Source organism: Lepisosteus oculatus, unplaced genomic scaffold (genome assembly GCF_040954835.1).
Source record: "Lepisosteus oculatus isolate fLepOcu1 unplaced genomic scaffold, fLepOcu1.hap2 HAP2_SCAFFOLD_371, whole genome shotgun sequence".
NCBI lineage: Eukaryota > Metazoa > Chordata > Actinopteri > Semionotiformes > Lepisosteidae > Lepisosteus > Lepisosteus oculatus.
The window spans coordinates 34,718-57,500 of record NW_027167904.1 but is presented as its reverse complement, the minus strand read 5'-3'; the positions used below and the strand labels follow the sequence as shown (position 1 = coordinate 57,500).

Sequence of the window (22,783 nt, the reverse complement as noted above, 5' to 3'; positions counted from 1 at the left end):
TCAGACATGGAGCACGACGAGGATGGGATTCGAACCCATGCGTTCAGAGCACAATAGATTAGCAGTCCTTCGCCTTAAGCCCTCGGCCACTTCGTCGAGGGATCTGGGCTGTCCGGACATGGGTTGGCGCGCTCCAGATGATCTTTTTCTTTTTTTTCCCTCGTACTCGAGGGTCATTTTCCTGTTCCACGTGCGATTTCAACATTTTCCTTGGGAGATGTCAAGCCAGCAAGCCACTGCTGTGGTTCAGTGGCCAGTGTGGAGTTCAGTGGCCCTGTTGTACACAGAAAGCACATTGAGCTCCTTGGACATGAAAAGTTCCAGATAAAAGCCATTTGTCACCCTTTCTCTTGGTGTTGATGTTGCTATTGTATGAAAAGGTGGCAACTTGCTCAGCGAGCAGGCGGAGCACACACCGAATGCAGATGTGTCTGAGTGGTGTGTCCAAGTGGCTGCAAAAGGACAGCTCTCCTGGGGCGCCGTGGCTTAGTTGCTTAAGGCGCCTGTCTAGTAAACAGGAGACCCTGGCTCCAAATCCCAGCGGTGCCATTTTTGTTCTGTCTTCTCGAACAGAACTGGTCATTATGGACAACTGCCTACGGCTAGCCTTAATTAAATGCAAGCATTCATTTCCTGTCTTGAACGACCTGTTTTTCTTAAAATGGATGCAACTTGCAAAACATGAAATACAAACCTTGCTAATCAGAGCTCGCGTCTGGCAAAAAAAAAAGAAGTCAGCAATGTTTTTTTCTTTACCCTTAACCCTGCTAATGGAGAAGAGTTAAGCGACCGAGTCTATGCAGCTTAAACGGTCCGCACGTCGGGTTCTTAGCTGAAAGGGTGGTAAATCACGCTCACCCCAGTCCTTAATCTTTTAAAGAGGATACAAAATTGAACCTAGTCGCCACATCACATACATCCCGTTCAACGATAAAAAGGTAACATCTATCCTCGCTCCAGAGTCAATCTCACGTTGAGGGCATATTTTTTTTTTCACTTTACCATGAGTCGGGCTCGGCTGCACAGAGGCGAGAGCAGAGCAATGAGGTCACGGGGACAGGGGAGTCACACGCTGGCGGTTTAAACACGCGGAGGAAAACTGAGGGATCCACAGTATGTGGACCCTCCGTGCGCCATCAGTCCGCACTCCGGACTCTGAATCCTGCCATCCGAGTTAAGATCTCGGCGGATCTCGGCACAGTTCCTTCTTAAAACGTAATCTGGTGAGCATTTCTAGAATCGTACTTGTATAGATGCAGCCTTTAATGTGTTGCTAGGTTAAAATTGATGACTTCTTGTATTTCAGTAGGCAACTGCCCTCTTGATTTCGGATTTAATTTCTTTATTACAGGGGCGCTTTTATGAAGACAGAGTCATGTTCAGGTACTTTGCTTGATGGAGGAAGCTCATTTCGGACTCTGTGATCTGCTCACCTGGAAAGCTCTGCTGTACTACTACAAGAGAGAAGTAGAGTCTGGAAGAAGGGACAATTTTATGATGCTTTGGAAGATAGTTTTTTTTTTCTTTGAAATCGAAATTAATCAGAATATCAGTGCAAAAGACAAACTCTTGGTTTGGTTTAAAGAGATATGGTTTTAAAACCGACAAAATGTAGAAAACAGGTGTTTCTCACTTTTGGAAAAGAATGGAAAGGGGGTAATATTTTACTAGTTGCAGTGCTGATCTCACTGGGTTACAGTCCTGCAGTGTCACACCAGGGCCAGTGGTGCAATGGATAACGTGTCTAACTACAGATCAGGAGATTGCAGGTTCGACTCTTGTCTGGCTCGGGTCGTTTTTAAACGCATCGGGCTACTCCCTAAGTAGTCTGTGCTACTTACTGCATTGTAATCGTACCCAGTAAGAGATTTCCTTCATGTAAATGAACTGCACCTGACAGCTTTAGAAAAACACCTGGGCTCAGTACGGTGCTGAGAGCTCAGCGTTGCTGTTCTAATTAGCACGCACTGCATCGGCTATGAGCCCGAACTTTTCAATTATGCAAATGAAGATGAGTCGATAAACCACTCGTTTTTCGTATAACTAGACATATATTCATTTGTTACCGATTTCATTCATTGAGCACGGATACAGTAGAGGTACAGCCATTCACTGTTTGACATGTCTGCACTGGTAAAGAACCTACAGAACCTAGCAATCAGAAAACGGGTGAAACTGTCTTTAGACTCAGCATACAGTGCCAAAGCCCCCCATGACCAAATAAAGGCTAACCTCGATAATCAGCCTAAAGAACGCAGACTACAGCAAAACGACTGACTTTGAAAAGGAAATGAACGTCCGGAAGGAGTAGTGGAACTAGCTTGAGATGCTTCTCCGGACCCCTAACTAAAAGCCAGCGAGAACCAGCAGCGGCGTCCACTCCTGTCGAACCGGGATCCTTCCGCAGCCACGCAGCTCGTGGTGTCCTAACCCTCCCGTATCTGATTTTGGACCAAGCACATCAGGGGAGAGCGCGAACGCAGTCCCCCACTACCAGAAATTATGCAGTCGAGATTCCCACATTTGGGGAATTCGCAGGGGTCAGCACAGCCGGAGTGCAATGGCCGAGCCTCGCCCTGGGTGAACCGATTTCGATTTTTAAGAACTTTATTTTCTTTTCACAAAAAAATACAGGAAATCACAAATCAGAAAGCTTTACATTAATATACATACTTAAAACAGTATATATGATCACATCTCATTACATTTTGACACGGTAACAGTTACATAGCAACAATTTTCTTTTTTTCTGGTGCAAATCACATTCTTTATTTAAACATGATAATGTTTTTCACAGTTTCTTGAGATGTTGACCTATGCTCTCTATTTCCCACAGATTTTCTGCTTCCTCCCTCCCTTCTCTCCACAGGTCTCTGAGGTAATAGTTCTCTCGGGTGATGAACAGGGCCAGGCTACCTGCTGCCTTGACTGGGACCTCGATGCCTTTGAACAGCCCCATGTTCCTCACTCTCCACAGGGCGTCTTTCCCACTGTTCACCACGGCCCAGATCCTGTCAAACACGTCAGGAGGAAGCTTGACAGGAGAGATGCCGTATCTAACGAAAGCAGCGGTCAGGGTAAATTGGGGCGAGAGAGCCTGCAACCAATCTTCAAACTGGGCCCAGAAGGCCTTAGCAAAAAAGCAGGACCACAGGAGATGGGTCACAGTCTCCTCCTCGCCGCAGCCCACCCTAACGCAGCGAGGGCTGGGGGTGAGGCCCCTACGGTACAAGAAAGTTCGTACCGGTAAGCACTGGTGGACGACACTCCAGGCTAAATCTCTGTGAATGTTGCACAGAAATTTAGAGGATGTGTGTTTCCACACCTTCCTTGTTTGGGCTGATGTTAAAATGCCCACAGGGGTCTGCCTATTGTTCTGGGGTGCTACGAAATCTTCCAGTTTTTGGACGCTGACATCTCGGAGGGGAATATGGCCAATTGGGTGAGATCTTAGAAAACTTTTAACTGTCCCATAAATTGCAGGGCATGTGTCAGAGAGTGGGACGTCCAGCTTGGGTCTGACACCCCACACTCTGAACACCTCCCTACCTACCCAGAGCCTGGAAAAATAAGTCCAGGTACGCGCTGCAGGTGCTGTTGCAAAGCCTCTCAGCACAGAGGCCAGGAAAATGCACAGCAGCTTCGTAGCAATATCTGGGACAGACTTCCCCCCTGAGGGTAGCGGCCTGTACATTATTTCCCTTCTGAGTCTTTCCTGCTTCCCACCCCATAGAAATTGAAACATCAATCTCCTCAGCACCGCCGCAACACGGTGTGGGATTGGGAAGGTAGAAGCCAGAAAATTCAAGACAGGCAAGAGCTCGGCTTTGATGACCAGCACCTTCCCTGTCATGGTGAGGTCTCGGTCCTTCCATTGCATCAGTTTTTTGTTTAAGATTGGCAATTTGTTCTGCCAATTTACTGTTCCCATCTCTTCTCCAAAATACACCCCCAGGACCTTAATTCTCTTCTCTTGCAGCCTGAGATCATGTCCTTCTTTTGGCTCCCTCCAGTTCTGATAAAAAATCTCACTCTTAGATGTGTTAATTTTTGCGGAGGAAGCCAAAGAGAACCGATCACAGCACTGCAGAGCTCTGCTAATTGAGGCATTGTCAGAGAGGAGCAGGGTGACGTCATCCATGTATAGAGACGTCTTTACCTCTCCTCCCCCACTTCCAGGCACTGGTATCCCATTAATGGCCTGATCCTGGCGCAAGGCACAGGCTAAGGGCTCCATAGCCAAAACGAATAACAAGGGGGATAATGGGCAGCCCTGCCTCACCCCTGAACAGACTTCAAAGGTGCGTGATCTATTGCCATTAACCATGACTCTGCTGTTGCTACCTGTGTACAGCAGGTTAATCCACTTTCTCATGATGGGGCCAAACTTCATGTGCTCAAGTACCGATGTTAAGTACTGCCGGTTTAGGCGGTCAAAGGCCTTTTCTAGGTCTACACCTAAAATGCACAGAGGGAGGGAGCGATCCTCAGAGTACAGACAGACATCCCTCAACAAGGCCAGGTTGTCGCTCATCAGGCGTCCTGCTATCCCACAAGTCTGTTCTTTCCCTACCAGTGAGGCCACTACATTTTGTAGGCGCAGGAAAAGGGCTTTGGACAGGATCTTAGTGTCCACGCCTAACAGGCTGAGGGGTCTCCAGTTCTTTATGTCATTTTTTGCTCCTTTCTTAAACAAGAGAGAGATAGTGCCTTCTCTTAAGGAGTCAGGCAGCAATTCTGTCTTGTAGCTTTCCTCGAATAGGAGCAGTAGCGGATCCTGAAGCAGATCCCAAAAGGTGCAATAAAATTCTTTAGGGAGCCCGTCAGCACCCGGAGTTTTCCCCTTCTGTAAGCTCTCCATAGCCTGTCTCAGCTCTTCTACTGTCAAATCCCTCTCAAGTACTTCCCTATCTTCTTCACTCAAAATGTTTTCTAGCTTTGAGGTAAAAAAATGAATATCTTCATCCTTTACCTCTGTAGAGCTGTACAGTCTTGAGTAGAAGGCCTCGGTGCAGGAGAGGATAGCACTCGGCTCTGTTCTCTCTCGTCCCTCCTCATCAACTACACTTTCCATGACAGTCTTGGAGCCTACCACTTTCCTGAAAAAGAAGCGAGTACACTTCTCATTTTCTTCCAAGAACTGCACTCTGCTTCTTAACAGCACTCCTCGACTACTTTCTTCGGCTATGCTCCGGATGTCCTTTTTTAAAAGGGCGATATCCTCGAGCACATCGAAGCCACTGTGCAGCATCGTGTAGAGACGCTGCAGCTGCCTCTGTTTCCTGGCTAGCACTCCTCTCCGTCTGGCAGCAGCCTTCCTTCCCTCAGCCATGAAAAAGGCCTTTGTCCTCACCTTCACCTCCTCCCACCACTCTCCTACTGACCCGTACAGACACTGCAAGGACAGCCACTGTGATAGTTTCTCCTTGTAGCGGGAAACTACCCCCTCGTTCTCTAGCAGCTTTGTGTTGAGTTTCCAGAGGCCTGGGCCAAAGACAGTCCCGCCCTGGAGTTCCACTCTACACCCTAAAGCCTGATGATCTGAGAAGAAGACAGGCTGAAGAGTGACCCCAACAACTTTCACTCTCTCTGAGACAAAGCAATAGTCAATTCTGGAGCTGCTATTCCTCCCTGACCATGTATATCCTGCTGTTGTGGGATATATACATCTATATGTGTCTGAGAGTTTAAAGTCTTGAACTAAGTTTTGCAGGGCCAGTGAGCTGGAATCCAATTTTATCGGCGAGCTAGACTGCCTGTCTCTGTGCTCTAAGATACAATTAAAATCCCCTCCCACTATCACGTCTGTGCTGCATAACAATAGGGGGGAGAGTGCCTTGAGTAGCTCCACCCTTCCTCCTACGTCAGTAGGGCAATACACATTGATTAGCCGCAGGTTAACGGTCCCCCATTCCACATCCACACACAGCAACCTGCCATCTATGACCCTCTGAATACTTTTCAATTTGAATGCCCATCCTTTGAAAAGAATGGCCACGCCAGAGGCTCTGTTGTTATTGTCCCCTGACCAAACAGAAGGCCCTTTATCCCACCTATCTTCAAAACTTTTATACCTCTCTTGATAGGCTAAAGCACACTCCTGCAACATCAACACATCTCCCTCTCTCTGCTGGAGGTAATCAAAGACAGACTGGCATTTAACTCTGTCATTGATACCTCTTGTGTTAAGAGAAATTATGTTAAGAGCCATATTACATAAGAAAGTGGAACCAGTCTTTACAAAACACATTTCTCTTCGGTCTCACCTGTTACCTTTTTCTTTTTCTTTTTCTTCTTACCAATTTCCTGCCAGCCATCCTCTGAATGAGCCTTCATCAGGGTGGCAGCAGTAAAAGCGTTCACAGAGTCCATTTCAAGGAAGGGGGTAGAGGGAGGGGTGGAGAGGTTCCAGCTGTCCCCATCGCCATGCTCTCCTTCCTCCTCGCTCGGGGAGAAAACAGAGTCATTTTTTCTTTTCCTCAAGTCCAGCTCCTGGGAGCACTGAGGGGAAAGGGGTGCAGCCGATGCACCAGTCTCCTCTTCCCCCTCACCCACCAGCTGCTGCAGATCCTCCGTGATGGACTGGATGGAGGAGAGGAGGGCATCTGTAGCACTTGCAGAGTCTGAGAAAAGCAGCTCCGCTGAATCCTGGGTATCCTCGCTGGACCCGCTCCACCGGGGGGCCCCACACTGGCCCTCGTTCTGAGGAGCAGGAGTGGGGGAGGGGTCCTCGCTGTTCTCGGGGGTTTTCAAACCCTCGTGCTTGTCTGGTGCAGTCTGCGGTTGTGGGGGCGTAGTGGATTTCTCTTCCACCAGCCCCGGAGCCACAGCAGGACTGATCCTGGCTGGAGGCTGAGAGTCTTTGTCCAACAAGGGTTCTTTGTTTGACTTGTTGTTTGCTTTGGATTTTCGGGCCGGTTTGGCTGAAACAAGCACTGCCTCATCCTTTCTCATTTTGAGTTTATTGGCGTAGGCGTGAGGGCAGTTCTTAAAAACGTGTCCTTCCGAGCCACATAAATTGCACTTTGGCAGCATTGAACAGTCAGAGGCTAAATGTCCCTGTTTGCCACAGGTCTTGCAGCATTTCACAGTGCAGGACGATGCCAGGTGTCCCACAGCACCACAGCGCCGACACACCTTTGGTTGTCCCACATAAAACACATAGCCATTGCAGGCGCCCAGCCGGATTGTAGAGGGCAGGTGCCTTAAGCCTCCATTTACGCTGTCCAGTAGCAAGCGAACCTCGAATTTCCTTGCTCCTGTTTTTATACCATCAACATCTCTAACCTCAGTTCCATGGTGGACGGTGCAGTACTGGTTAAGCCAGGTGTGAATGTCCTCCGTCTTTGCCAGTTCCGAGAACATAACAACATGCACCGTTTTCCTCTCTCTCTGTGTCAGAGGCTGCAAGTTGATCTTCTCAAGTGCAGGAACTTTGCCTCTTTTTGCCTCAAACACATCCACGCATTGTTCAAACAGAGGATAGGTAGCAAATACAACCTCAAATGCTTTCTGACCTGGGAGAGCGAAGATGAAATCCAAGTGCCGAGGTTCAAAGCCAAGTTCCTTCTGTAACACTTTTCTGCTGAACTGCATACGATCCATGAAGAGGTCATCCAAGAGCTCAAAACGTGCAGCATTCTTACGGGATCCAAAGGTTGCCATTTCAAAAACCGCAAATCGAACACTGCTTCCAACAAAAGAAAAACAATCCAACTACTCCACCTACAGGCTGATCAAGGTATCTCCCCTGCCAGGTAAGTATGAGTTAAACAGGCCCCTGCAAGCGGCCCGCACCCACAGCACAAATCGCGCAGCCTAGGCCACCTCCTCGCCCCGCACGCCACCGCCTCCTGCTGGGCCCACTCTTTCACACACTCACACGCCACACTAACACTCAAAAGTGTGGGCAAAACGAGAAAACGAGCGCGCTGTTTCCTACACATCTGCAGTCGCCGTTGCGCATTCGCAGCATGTCCCGGGATGCAATTCGGCCTCATTTGCATAACTCCAGACCGGCAGATCGCCACGCAAGCTCGCGACGTGCGCCTGCCACACACCGAACAAACCTTTTCAGCAATTTCCAAAAAACGGGCCTGCTCGCCTGCCCACAAGGCTCCGTCTCTTACCTGCTCTCCAGAGCCTGCTGCCTTCTGTGCTTTTCTCTCGGCACCGCTGCAGCGCACACAACTCCTGCAGCGGGAGGGGGGGAGAAAGTTCCCGCGCTCCGCCGCAGGGAAGGCTCGCTCCGTGCGCACACGTCCTTTCGATGCCAGTCCAACAAGTGCTCCGCATTAGCTGCGTCGGGGCTCCGGCGTGTCGCACCTCACCTCACCTCGCACTGCCCCCTCCTTGAATGTCTGCCGCTGGGCATGCCCCGCTCTCCTCCGCCTTATCTTATCGCGTGTGAGCACCGACAATGGCCACAATGCCGGGGAATGGCACCTGTAAAGTGTTAATTGGGGCACAGGAACAGCCCGTCTCGTCTCGGGGGGGCCGGCTTCAGAGACAATACAGCAAACACAGCGGGGCGGGGGAAGAAGACGACACCACACATGCGGGTACATTCAGCTCCGGCGGGAACGAGACATTTGTCGGTCTTTTCAAGTGCCGAGAGCCGAGCAATCCTTCACTTGTATCGTTTCTCCCCGGTGACTAGGTCTGGCCCTGCGACTCTCGACTGGGCTCACCCCCGGGGCAGCCCAGCAGGTGTGAGCCTGGCCGGCACCCGGATGGGAGATTCCACCCCGGAAAAGCTCCGGTTGCTGCTGCTCCTGCAAGAGGTGTGACTGGGACCAGTAGGGAGCGCTCACCCTGCGGGCTGTGTGGCTCTCTTACGCCCCAGCCTCCTGATGGCGACACTCTGCTGCAAAAACAGGCGCCGTCCTTCGGGGGAGGCGTCAAACCGAGGTCCCGACCCTCCTTGGCCATTAGGAAACCCCAGGGCGTCTCTCAAAAAGAGACGCCGGGGGTGTCCCTCTGGTGTTAGTGCTCCCCTTTACCCATCAGTCGGGGTCTCCTCCTAATCCCCGTCTCACCTGTAACAATCAATGACGAGGCCCCCCTGTCCGTGAGATTTAGTACTCGCGCAAGAGACCGGGGGCAGAGCGCGAACGCGGTCCCCCGCCCCCCACAAAGTGCGCGCTCCGGGTTCCCTCTCGGGGCCCTGCAACACAGCGGAAGGGCAGCGAGAAGGAGCCTCTTGCTCTGATGCCGCAAGGCCACAAGAGGGCGGAGGCGCCGCGCGCCCGGCCGACGTGTTGGACCGGTGCGCTTTACGTGCTGAAATAAACACACGAAAGCCCCGAAATGTTTCCAGAGTGCTGTGCACTGGAAGTTTTTGTCTGGTGAAGACTTGCCTGGTGCTCCTCCGTGCAGATTGTTTGTCCTCCTCCAGTGCGGGACGAGTCAACACAAGGGAGCGCATTCGCCAACATCCAGGCACGCAATGCGATTTGGAAAGCAGCTCCTTTCCAAAGAGTGGCACACGAACGATCCTTCAGTCCCGCTCGGGGAGCACGGAACCCCCGCCACACACAGCTTCAAGTAGCGAGTCAGGCGCTGGGGCTTTCGCTTACGGCCACACCACCCTGAACATGCCCGATCTCGTCTGATCTCGGACGCTAAGCAGCGTCGGGCCTGGTTAGTACTTGGATGGGAGACTGCCTGGGAATACCAGGTGCTGTAAGCTTTTGCTCTCCCGGCCAGCAGGGGTCGCCGTTGGTGCCGTAGGCTTTGGGAGGAAAACCTGCAGGATGGAAAGGTGATCTATAGCCTCATCTCTAGAGATGTTTTGTTGCTGTGGCATGTGTGTGACCCATATTCAAAAAAAAAAACCCGTCTGTAAAACGAATATCGAAGCTGCCTCTAAATCTGCAAATGAAGATGAGTCGATAAACCACTCGTTTTTCGTATAACTAGACATATATTCATTTGTTACCGATTTCATTCATTGAGCACGGATACAATAGAGGTACAGCCATTCACTGTTTGACATGTCTGCACTGGTACAGAACCGAGCAATCAGAAAACGGGTGAAACTGTCTTTAGACTCAGCATACAGTACCGAGGCAAGATTCCCACATTTGGAGAATTCGCAGGGGTCAGCACAGCCGGAGTGCAATGGCCGAGCCTCGCCCTGGGTGAACCGATTTCGATTTTTAAGAACTTTATTTTCTTTTCACAAAAAAATACAGGAAATCACAAATCAGAAAGCTTTACATTAATATACATACTTAAAACAGTATATATGATCACATCTCATTACATTTTGACACGGTAACAGTTACATAGCAACAATTTTCTTTTTTTCTGGTGCAAATCACATTCTTTACTTAAACATGATAATGTTTTTCACAGTTTCTTGAGATACTGTCCAATGCCCTCTATTTCCCACAGATTTTCTGCTTCCTCCCTCCCTTCTCTCCACAGATCTCTGAGGTAATAGTTCTCTCGGGTGATGAACAGGGCCAGGCTACCTGCTGCCTTGACTGGGACCTCGATGCCTTTGAACAGCCCCATGTTCCTCACTCTCCACAGGGCGTCTTTCCCACTGTTCACCACGGCCCAGATCCTGTCAAACACGTCAGGGGGAAGTTTGACAGGAGAGATGCCGTATATGATGAAAGCAGCGGTCAGGGTAAATTGGGGCGAGAGAGCCTGCAACCAATCTTCAAACTGTGCCCAGAAGGCCTTAGCAAAAAAGCAGGACCACAGGAGATGGGTCACAGTCTCCTCCTCGCCGCAGCCCACCCTAACGCAGCGAGGGCTGGGGGTGAGGCCCCTACGGTACAAGAAAGTTCGTACCGGTAAGCACTGGTGGACGACACTCCAGGCTAAATCTCTGTGAATGTTGCACAGAAATTTAGAGGATGTGTGTTTCCACACCTTCCTTGTTTGGGCTGATGTTAAAATGCCCACAGGGGTCTGCCTATTGTTCTGGGGTGCTACGAAATCTTCCAGTTTTTGGACGCTGACATCTCGGAGGGGAATATGGCCAATTGGGTGAGATCTTAGAAAACTTTTAACTGTCCCATAAATTGCAGGGCATGTGTCAGAGAGTGGGACGTCCAGCTTGGGTCTGACACCCCACACTCTGAACACCTCCCTACCTACCCAGAGCCTGGAAAAATAAGTCCAGGTACGCGCTGCAGGTGCTGTTGCAAAGCCTCTCAGCACAGAGGCCAGGAAAATGCACAGCAGCTTCGTAGCAATATCTGGGACAGACTTCCCCCCTGAGGGTAGCGGCCTGTACATTATTTCCCTTCTGAGTCTTTCCTGCTTCCCACCCCATAGAAATTGAAACATCAATCTCCTCAGCACCGCCGCAACACGGTGTGGGATTGGGAAGGTAGAAGCCAGAAAATTCAAGACAGGCAAGAGCTCGGCTTTGATGACCAGCACCTTCCCTGTCATGGTGAGGTCTCGGTCCTTCCATTGCATCAGTTTTTTGTTTAAGATTGGCAATTTGTTCTGCCAATTTACTGTTCCCATCTCTTCTCCAAAATACACCCCCAGGACCTTAATTCTCTTCTCTTGCAGCCTGAGATCATGTCCTTCTTTTGGCTCCCTCCAGTTCTGATAAAAAATCTCACTCTTAGATGTGTTAATTTTTGCGGAGGAAGCCAAAGAGAACCGATCACAGCACTGCAGAGCTCTGCTAATTGAGGCATTGTCAGAGAGGAGCAGGGTGACGTCATCCATGTATAGAGACGTCTTTACCTCTCCTCCCCCACTTCCAGGCACTGGTATCCCATTAATGGCCTGATCCTGGCGCAAGGCACAGGCTAAGGGCTCCATAGCCAAAACGAATAACAAGGGGGATAATGGGCAGCCCTGCCTCACCCCTGAACAGACTTCAAAGGTGCGTGATCTATTGCCATTAACCATGACTCTGCTGTTGCTACCTGTGTACAGCAGGTTAATCCACTTTCTCATGATGGGGCCAAACTTCATGTGCTCAAGTACCGATGTTAAGTACTGCCGGTTTAGGCGGTCAAAGGCCTTTTCTAGGTCTACACCTAAAATGCACAGAGGGAGGGAGCGATCCTCAGAGTACAGACAGACATCCCTCAACAAGGCCAGGTTGTCGCTCATCAGGCGTCCTGCTATCCCACAAGTCTGTTCTTTCCCTACCAGTGAGGCCACTACATTTTGTAGGCGCAGGAAAAGGGCTTTGGACAGGATCTTAGTGTCCACGCCTAACAGGCTGAGGGGTCTCCAGTTCTTTATGTCATTTTTTGCTCCTTTCTTAAACAAGAGAGAGATAGTGCCTTCTCTTAAGGAGTCAGGCAGCAATTCTGTCTTGTAGCTTTCCTCGAATAGGAGCAGTAGCGAATCCTGAAGCAGATCCCAAAAGGTGCAATAAAATTCTTTAGGGAGCCCGTCAGCACCCGGAGTTTTCCCCTTCTGTAAGCTCTCCATAGCCTGTCTCAGCTCTTCTACTGTCAAATCCCTCTCAAGTACTTCCCTATCTTCTTCACTCAAAATGTTTTCTAGCTTTGAGGTAAAAAAATGAATATCTTCATCCTTTACCTCTGTAGAGCTGTACAGTCTTGAGTAGAAGGCCTCGGTGCAGGAGAGGATAGCACTCGGCTCTGTTCTCTCTCGTCCCTCCTCATCAACTACACTTTCCATGACAGTCTTGGAGCCTACCACTTTCCTGAAAAAGAAGCGAGTACACTTCTCATTTTCTTCCAAGAACTGCACTCTGCTTCTTAACAGCACTCCTCGACTACTTTCTTCGGCTATGCTCCGGATGTCCTTTTTTAAAAGGGCGATATCCTCGAGCACATCGAAGCCACTGTGCAGCATCGTGTAGAGACGCTGCAGCTGCCTCTGTTTCCTGGCTAGCACTCCTCTCCGTCTGGCAGCAGCCTTCCTTCCCTCAGCCATGAAAAAGGCCTTTGTCCTCACCTTCACCTCCTCCCACCACTCTCCTACTGACCCGTACAGACACTGCAAGGACAGCCACTGTGATAGTTTCTCCTTGTAGCGGGATACTACCCCCTCGTTCTCTAGCAGCTTTGTGTTGAGTTTCCAGAGGCCTGGGCCAAAGACAGTCCCGCCCTGGAGTTCCACTCTACACCCTAAAGCCTGATGATCTGAGAAGAAGACAGGCTGAAGAGTGACCCCAACAACTTTCACTCTCTCTGAGACAAAGCAATAGTCAATTCTGGAGCTGCTATTCCTCCCTGACCATGTATATCCTGCTGTTGTGGGATATATACATCTATATGTGTCTGAGAGTTTAAAGTCTTGAACTAAGTTTTGCAGGGCCAGTGAGCTGGAATCCAATTTTATCGGCGAGCTAGACTGCCTGTCTGTGTGCTCTAAGATACAATTAAAATCCCCTCCCACTATCACGTCTGTGCTGCATAACAATAGGGGGGAGAGTGCCTTGAGTAGCTCCACCCTTCCTCCTACGTCAGTAGGGCAATACACATTGATTAGCCGCAGGTTAACGGTCCCCCATTCCACATCCACACACAGCAACCTGCCATCTATGACCCTCTGAATACTTTTCAATTTGAATGCCCATCCTTTGAAAAGAATGGCCACGCCAGAGGCTCTGTTGTTATTGTCCCCTGACCAAACAGAAGGCCCTTTATCCCACCTATCTTCAAAACTTTTATACCTCTCTTGATAGGCTAAAGCACACTCCTGCAACATCAACACATCTCCCTCTCTCTGCTGGAGGTAATCAAAGACAGACTGGCATTTAACTCTGTCATTGATACCTCTTGTGTTAAGAGAAATTATGTTAAGAGCCATATTACATAAGAAAGTGGAACCAGTCTTTACAAAACACATTTCTCTTCGGTCTCACCTGTTACCTTTTTCTTTTTCTTTTTCTTCTTACCAATTTCCTGCCAGCCATCCTCTGAATGAGCCTTCATCAGGGTGGCAGCAGTAAAAGCGTTCACAGAGTCCATTTCAAGGAAGGGGGTAGAGGGAGGGGTGGAGAGGTTCCAGCTGTCCCCATCGCCATGCTCTCCTTCCTCCTCGCTCGGGGAGAAAACAGAGTCATTTTTTCTTTTCCTCAAGTCCAGCTCCTGGGAGCACTGAGGGGAAAGGGGTGCAGCCGATGCACCAGTCTCCTCTTCCCCCTCACCCACCAGCTGCTGCAGATCCTCCGTGATGGACTGGATGGAGGAGAGGAGGGCATCTGTAGCACTTGCAGAGTCTGAGAAAAGCAGCTCCGCTGAATCCTGGGTATCCTCGCTGGACCCGCTCCACCGGGGGGCCCCACACTGGCCCTCGTTCTGAGGAGCAGGAGTGGGGGAGGGGTCCTCGCTGTTCTCGGGGGTTTTCAAACCCTCGTGCTTGTCTGGTGCAGTCTGCGGTTGTGGGGGCGTAGTGGATTTCTCTTCCACCAGCCCCGGAGCCACAGCAGGACTGATCCTGGCTGGAGGCTGAGAGTCTTTGTCCAACAAGGGTTCTTTGTTTGACTTGTTGTTTGCTTTGGATTTTCGGGCCGGTTTGGCTGAAACAAGCACTGCCTCATCCTTTCTCATTTTGAGTTTATTGGCGTAGGCGTGAGGGCAGTTCTTAAAAACGTGTCCTTCCGAGCCACATAAATTGCACTTTGGCAGCATTGAACAGTCAGAGGCTAAATGTCCCTGTTTGCCACAGGTCTTGCAGCATTTCACAGTGCAGGACGATGCCAGGTGTCCCACAGCACCACAGCGCCGACACACCTTTGGTTGTCCCACATAAAACACATAGCCATTGCAGGCGCCCAGCCGGATTGTAGAGGGCAGGTGCCTTAAGCCTCCATTTACGCTGTCCGGTAGCAAGCGAACCTCGAATTTCCTTGCTCCTGTTTTTATACCATCAACATCTCTAACCTCAGTTCCATGGTGGACGGTGCAGTACTGGTTAAGCCAGGTGTGAATGTCCTCTGTCTTTGCCAGTTCCGAGAACATAACAACATGCACCGTTTTCCTCTCTCTCTGTGTCAGAGGCTGCAAGTTGATCTTCTCAAGTGCAGGAACTTTGCCTCTTTTTGCCTCAAACACATCCACGCATTGTTCAAACAGAGGATAGGTAGCAAATACAACCTCAAATGCTTTCTGACCTGGGAGAGCGAAGATGAAATCCAAGTGCCTAGGTTCAAAGCCAAGTTCCTTCTGTAACACTTTTCTGCTGAACTGCATACGATCCATGAAGAGGTCATCCAAGAGCTCAAAACGTACAGCATTCTTACGGGATCCAAAGGTTGCCATTTCAAAAACCGCAAATCGAACACTGCTTCCAACAAAAGAAAAACAATCCAACTACTCCACCTACAGGCTGATCAAGGTATCTCCCCTGCCAGGTAAGTATGAGTTAAACAGGCCCCTGCAAGCGGCCCGCACCCACAGCACAAATCGCGCAGCCTAGGCCACCTCCTCGCCCCGCACGCCACCGCCTCCTGCTGGGCCCACTCTTTCACACACTCACACGCCACACTAACACTCAAAAGTGTGGGCAAAACGAGAAAACGAGCGCGCCGTTTCCTACACATCTGCAGTCGCCGTTGCGCATTCGCAGCATGTCCCGGGATGCAATTCGGCCTCATTTGCATAACTCCAGACCGGCAGATCGCCACGCAAGCTCGCGACGTGCGCCTGCCACACACCGAACAAACCTTTTCAGCAATTTCCAAAAAACGGGCCTGCTCGCCTGCCCACAAGGCTCCATCTCTTACCTGCTCTCCAGAGCCTGCTGCCTTCTGTGCTTTTCTCTCGGCACCGCTGCAGTGCACAAAACCCCTGCAGCGGGAGGGGGGGAGAAAGTTCCCGCGCTCCGCCGCAGGGAAGGCTTGCTCCGTGCGCACACGTCCTTTCGATGCCAGTCCAACAAGTGCTCCGCATTTGCTGCGTTGGGGCTCCGGCGTGTCGCACCTCACCTCACCTCGCACTGCCCCCTCCTTGAATGTCTGCCGCTGGGCATGCCCCGCTCTCCTCCGCCTTATCTTATCGCGTGTGAGCACCGACAATGGCCACAATGCCGGGGAATGGCACCTGTAAAGTGTTAATTGGGGCACAGGAACAGCCCGTCTCGTCTCGGGGGGGCCGGCTTCAGAGACAATACAGCAAACACAGCGGGGCGGGGGAAGAAGACGACACCACACATGCGGGTACATTCAGCTCCGGCGGGAACGAGACATTTGTCGGTCTTTTCAAGTGCTGAGAGCCGAGCAATCCTTCACTTGTATCGTTTCTCCCCGGTGACTAGATCTGGCCCTGCGACTCTCAACTGGGCTCACCCCCGGGGCAGCCCAGCAGGTGTGAGCCTGGCCGGCACCCGGATGGGAGATTCCACCCCGGAAAAGCTCCGGTTGCTGCTGCTCCTGCAAGAGGTGTGACTGGGACCAGTTGGGAGCGCTCACCCTGCGGGCTGTGTGGCTCTCTTACGCCCCAGCCTCCTGATGGCGACACTCTGCTGCACAAACAGGCGCCGTCCTTCGGGATAATTGAAAAGTTCGGGTCATAGCCGATGCAGTGCGTGCTAATTAGAACAGCAACGCTGAGCTCTCAGCACCGTACTGAGCCCAGGTGTTTTTCTAAAGCTGTCAGGTGCAGTTCATTTACAGTACGCCCCGTGTCTCAACGGTAGGACGGAGTCAAATACTGCCTCGACACGCAACAGCATTATAATAAACCGCAGGACTTGAGGGCTGTTCTCTTTGAATGTTCCAAGGCATTCGTAAGAGCGTAGGTCAAGGGCCATTCGTGCATCTCCTGTAACTCGAGTAAAAATGCTATTCAAAGTGCAGTGACTGAAATCGTCGTCCACATGTCTCCGTTGTTGATTTCTTTCTGTCTAAGAAAGTTCTATTTTCATGTCCGAACGGGGAGACTTTATCATTCCAACTTGAAGCCACCCTTAAGTACTCTGAGGTGTGTGTCTGCTTACACGTATGGCGTAAAAGGTTTCTTAAACGGAGAGCGAACTTGAAAAAAGTTGCCGCCGCCTCGCACTCCCTGTTCGATTGTAGCAAGAAGCCAACAGCTGGCGTATTTACTGTAATCGTGGCCGAGTGGTTAAGGCAACAAACTTGAGATCTGTTTGGGTCTCCCTGCGCAGGTTCAAATCCTGCCGACTATGGTGTCCTTTGCATTTGCTCTCGTGCGTGCATGAAAAAGGACCAGCGCTGTTTTGTTTTCGCTGGGACCTTTAACACTCTAAATCGCCTAGACCCACTGCCTTGGAAATCGATTCTTCAGCACCCACGAGTGACGCTTTGCAGCTGGACGCAGATAACGATGCTTTTCTGCAACGAGCTTTCCAGCTGAATTTTCTCGGCAGCTCCATACTGAACCTGTTCTCCATTGCAACATAGCGGAGGCTCGTCACGTCTATAGCAAGGCTGTGTAGGACCGCATACGCCACAGTGACTTGTACACAGACCACATGAAAGGCAAGCAAAATACACTTTTAAAATTCCAAAGACTCACAAGGTCAGAGGAACAGCGATGACCTGAACAGATCTGTTACAGAAGTCTAGGTTGACCTTTTTAGAGCTGTAATTGCATTTTTGTTTAATAGAAGATCAAATCTACTCGCATGTACCAGCACCTTACAGTTTATTGATGTTAATTCTATTTAAGTAATAAGATTGCTAACGATGTTGGACTTTAGCCAGTGTTTTTTAGAACAAATTGCTTACTCTTCTGTAAGGAATACGCAGTACGTGCCTTTGTCAGTCATTGCTCACCATACCTGTAACTTTCTTATCTAACTCACTTCCTCAAATGGTGAAGGTCCACAAACATAAATGAAAAAAAAACCCTTGTTGTAGATGAGGTGCACAAAAAAGCAGCCCCTGATAGTGTATAACACATTTATACTATTGCAGAGACACATGTAACATATATATATATACTGTATATATATATGAAACAGAAATAGAAACAGAAACAGGAATCGCTTACTCACCTGGAGAATCTCTGTAGGAATATCTAGCATTTATCAATGGAAATAAAAGCTGCTTTAATACAGTGCATGTTCAAACTCAAACCCTCAGCTGCTGTTCTTGTTTGTTTTGGGACAAATTGCAACTGAGCATCGCATGAGCCGGTACGTACCCTTATCTGTTAGGGAATTTCAAGGGAGGAGTTAGATCAGAATGGGTAGGCTGCAAAACAACAAGTAAAGATTTATTCCAAGATGAAACGTTGTGGCGGTTTTCTTATCTTTTCAGCATGGACTAAACTTTTACGTGTTCCTTATATGCTATATATGTATATATTAGAACCAATGTCGTTCTTAAAAACTAACATGAAATTGTCAGGGACATTCAGCTATATACAAAGACGAGACAGACAAAGTAATAATTCTATATTAACGTGGCCTACATATTGACGCAATGATCGAACTAACTGACATGTTCTGATTCAGATCCCCTGCAGTTCATGCCAATTAGAACAATAGCAATGCTGAGTCCTCCCCACCCTACTGAGCACAAATTCAGCTGCTCTCCAGTTCTGTTCTGCATGTTTTTTCATTGCAATTGAGCTCGGAGCTGGAGATGATCTCCATACAGTTCTGTGTTCACCAGCCCGCACTTGCGTGCTAATTTACGGGTTGTGGCAAATGCTTTTCTATAGTTCATATACATGACGGCAACCTGTTACCGAGGAACCTGAGAGGTTTAAAAGCCTCACGAGCCAGGAAGGACTCGAACCTACAATCTTCTGATGCGAAGTCAGACGCGTTATCCATTACGCCACTGGCCCATAGAACATGCACTTACACTCCACCACAGAGAGCTCTACACTGCTACCAGTAGTACACTTCCCCATCTAAATTTTCACAGCAAGAAACTTGTGTTTCCTACTATTTTTATCAGGTTTAAAATATCATCTCCTTAAAACAGAAAAAGTGTTGATGTGTCGTGCTGAAATTCCGATTGATTTTGAATTCAAAGAAAAAAGGTTTTCTTCCAAAACACCATGAAATTGTCACATCTTGCAGACAATAGGTGTATTCCATGTTGAAAAGAGAAGAAAGAAAACCATGGAGCCTTTTACAGGTGTGAGGCTTCTTCAGGTGTGAGAAGACCTCACAGTCGAAACGCTGTGTTTCCGTTCTTCTCTTTTCAGCATGCAATAAACCTAGTACTTGTTCCTTTGCAGCCGAGGCATGCTGACGTAGCTACCCAGCTGAACATCTTGCAGACTCTACAGTACTTCTCTCCTGTAGAAGTAAAGCAGGGCTTGCTGGGTGAGCTTTTGCTCCGGTAAATTAGGTCACGTGTCATGTTAAATCACTTCTTCTAAACACAACATTTGCTGGTGCTAGCTTTCCCCATGAAAAGAGACATTTCCCTTACAGTACATGACATATCGTTTTTTTTTTCTATCAATAAGTATAGAAATAAAACAAAAGAAAAAATGTTGTCGCCAAAGAATGCAGCTCTGTCGCCTTGGGGAGGTGTCAAGGGCATTGAGCTCCATGAGAAGTGCCAGATAAATGCCATTTCTCATCATTTCTCTTGGCGTCAGTTCTGCTATTAAATGGGAAAGAGGCAACGGGCTCAGAGATTATGTTAAGTGCACACCGAGCGCAGATGTGTCCAAGTGTCTGTAAAAGTGCGGTGCTCCCTAGTGGCTTAAAGTGCCTGCCTAGTAAGCAGGCGATCCTGGGTCTGAATACCAGCTGTGCCTCTCTCCGTGTCTTGTTGTGCCAAATGTATCATTTCAGACAAACATGTACAGCTTGGTTCAGTTTAATGCAAGAATGCATTTCCTTTCTGGAATAACTTGTTTCTGAAGAAATCCATACATTTTGTGAAAGATGAAATCAATTTCTTGGTTGTCAGTGAAAAAATATTGCTGGCTACAAGAAGCGCAAACGATTGTTTTCTTTGACCATAAACCTGCAAATGTAGGGAGCACAAGCGGCCGTCAGTCTCTGTGGAGCAATCGGTTAGTGCATTTGGCTGTTAACTGAAAGGTTGGTGGTTCAAGCCCCTCTGGTATGGGTGTCTCAGTTTTTCCAATGTAAACATCATCACCATCGCTAAAGAAGATGGCGCAGAAGGCTCCACAGCCAAAACGTTGTGCTTCTTTTTTTCTCTTTTCAGCATGGAGTAAACCTTTGCTTTATCCTTTGCAGCCTAAGCATGCTGATGCAGCTACCTTTCTCTTAACGCGCCTCAATCATTATTCACCAAAACGATCAGCAGAATAAGTCGCCTTTGTGGTGATGTCACTCCTCTGCTTCACAAATGTCCTTAGTGACGGGCCATTTCTTTCTGCCATTTTTCCGGAGCGGTTATTGATTGCTCCATCATTTCCCTCTTACTTTCCATCACTAGATTGAAAAAAAAAACAGAAACAGGCTGACAGGACGACAATCAAATTGCAAAAACTCATCAAAGCACTCGATAGAGTATTTGAATCCACAAGTAGCTACGAGCAACTTTGTCTTGGCTTGCATGAATGTCGGAAAATGTCAAAAAGAAAAAGATGGTGGCTTTTTCATATTCGTTCTTTTATTTTTAGCTCGTTGGCTCTTCTGTCCATTGTCCTCCTGCCTGGCTCTTGACCTGTGACTGTCTGAACGCACACAGTAGACTTTCATGCGGGGGATTTGTCCTGAGCCTCTGTGAAAGACCCACCCACCCCCATAAATAACTGCTCTAGAAACACATGAATGCAAAACTAAACCACAGCTTAAAGAGGACCTTGTCATGACCGCCAGGCAGTTAAGACCAACTCTTAAGCAATCTAAACAGCACCAGCAGCGGGTGATTATTAACAAACGCCGCCGCACGAGTTAACCCACCTGCACACACTCCACCGTGCGGTACGCAGTGCTATTTTTACCATCTTTACCTGCTTCCCGCTGGTATTGAGTCTACTCCTTGAGAGCTCTTCCTGGCGTTTTTTCCATTACCTCGTTTATTCTGGATATTGGACTCTCCTTCTGCCTTTTCGACTTTGGACCTCACCTCTCACCTCGGACTGTTTGCCACCAGTGTTCTCCCTGGATTACGACTTACCTTACGCCTCTTGACCACGAAACAAAGCAAAGCAGAGCAAAACAAAATGAACAAACGAAAACCCTCACGTCCCGCACTTGCATATAACGCCGTTACTTGCCCAAGCGGTATTGTACGTCATCCTAGCACTGCACCCCGGGGCGTACGGTATATGGGAACGAGCACACGCCACGAATCGTCTCGAATCACTCCCTACAGCTGTAAGGCACCTTGAAGCATGCACCCCCAACATTCTTCTTTGCGCATCTGTGAAAGGTAAACTCTTGAGCAAACTCTGAACCAGCTCTAAGGAAACTAATCCGATTAGATGTTACTTTGACTCATCTTTTAAGGGACCCTTGTTAATTGGAGAAATCAATGATTTCGAATGAATTCTGTATGCGTTAAAAGACAGCTATACACAGAAAACATGCAGGACACTGCTCATGATGTTTCCCGAGCCGAAACACAGTGCGTTTTTCCAAGCCATTTGACAAAGCCCACCCACTGAAAACTGCAGCAGATCGTGTAAAGACGTTCAACTTTGTAACTACTGCACGCACGGGAAGCAGAATAAATTCCTCTTTTCAAACTGTCAAAGGTTTGCTTTCCGAACGCCGCAGGACATTGCACAATCTCTTTTGAACGGGGACAAACGATTTCTTATGGGGCGCAGTAAGTACTGTTACTGTCACTGCTCGATACCGACGTTGGCCCACTATACCATGTTCAGCCACCGCTAGAAAATGTATGGCTCTAGCACCAGAGCAAACAACAGGAGGGCCAACGTCGAACGGGCACACGTGTCAGACATGGAGAGCGATGAGAATGGGATTCAAACCCATGTCTGCAAAGCACAATGGATTAGCAGTCCATCGCCTTAACCACTCAGCCACCTTGTCAATGAAACTGGGCTGTCCGGACATGGGTTGGCGCGCTCCAGATGATCTTTTTCTTTTTTTTCCCTCGTACTCGAGGGCCATTTTCCTGTTCCACATTCGATTTCAACATTTTCCTTAGGAGATGTCAAGCCAGCAAGCCACTGCTGTGGTTCAGTGGCCAGTGTGGAGTTCAGTGGCCCTGTTGTACACAGAAAGCACATTGAGCTCCTTGGACATGAAAAGTTCCAGATAAAAGCCATTTGTCACCCTTTCTCTTGGTGTTGATGTTGCTATTGTATGTAAAGGTGGCAACATGCTCAGCGAGCAGGCGGAGCACACACCGAATGCAGATGTGTCTGAGTGGTGTGTCCAAGTGGCTGCAAAAGGATAATGCTCCTGGGGCGCCGGGGCTTAGTTGGTTAAAGTGCCTGCCTGGTAAATAGGAGATCCTGGGTTCGAATCCCACCGGTGTCTTCTTTGTTCTGTCTTCTCAAACAGAACTGGTCCTTACAAACAACTGCCTACGGCTAGACTTGCAAGTATTCATTTCCTGTCTTTAACCCGACTTGTTTTTCTTAAAATGGATGCAACTTGCAAAACATGAAATACAAACCTTGCTAATCAGCGCTGGCGGCTGGCAAAAAAAAAGAAGTCAGCAATGTTTTTTTTCTTTAACCTTAACCCTGCTAACGGAGACGACTTAAACGACCGAGTCTATGCAGCTTAAACGGTCCGCACGTTGGGTTCTTAGCTGAAAGGGTGGTAAATCACGCTCACCCCAGTCCTTAATCTTTTAAAGAGGATACAAAATTGAACCTAGTCGCCACATCACATACATCCTGTTCAATGATAAAAAGGTAACATCTATCCTCGCTCCAGAGTAAATCTCACGTTGAGGGCATCTTTTTTTTCACTTTACCGTGAGTCG

The 22,783-nt window shown here is 48.9% G+C and overlaps 3 non-coding genes across 3 annotated transcripts; 1 reads left to right on the top strand and 2 right to left on the bottom strand.

Moving 5' to 3' along the window:
- Positions 1-2,462: 2,462 nt before the first annotated feature.
- LOC138227441 (U1 spliceosomal RNA) lies at positions 2,463-2,632 on the bottom strand. The gene has a single exon (XR_011184973.1). It is a non-coding gene; the product is annotated as a U1 spliceosomal RNA (small nuclear RNA).
- A 6,940-nt stretch (positions 2,633-9,572) lies between these two features.
- Positions 9,573-9,691, top strand: LOC138227437 (5S ribosomal RNA). Its single transcript, XR_011184969.1, has one exon. It is a non-coding gene; the product is annotated as a 5S ribosomal RNA (ribosomal RNA).
- An 8,961-nt stretch (positions 9,692-18,652) lies between these two features.
- trnar-ucg (transfer RNA arginine (anticodon UCG)) lies at positions 18,653-18,725 on the bottom strand. The gene has a single exon. It is a non-coding gene; the product is annotated as a tRNA-Arg (tRNA).
- Between the last annotated feature and the right edge of the window lie 4,058 nt (positions 18,726-22,783).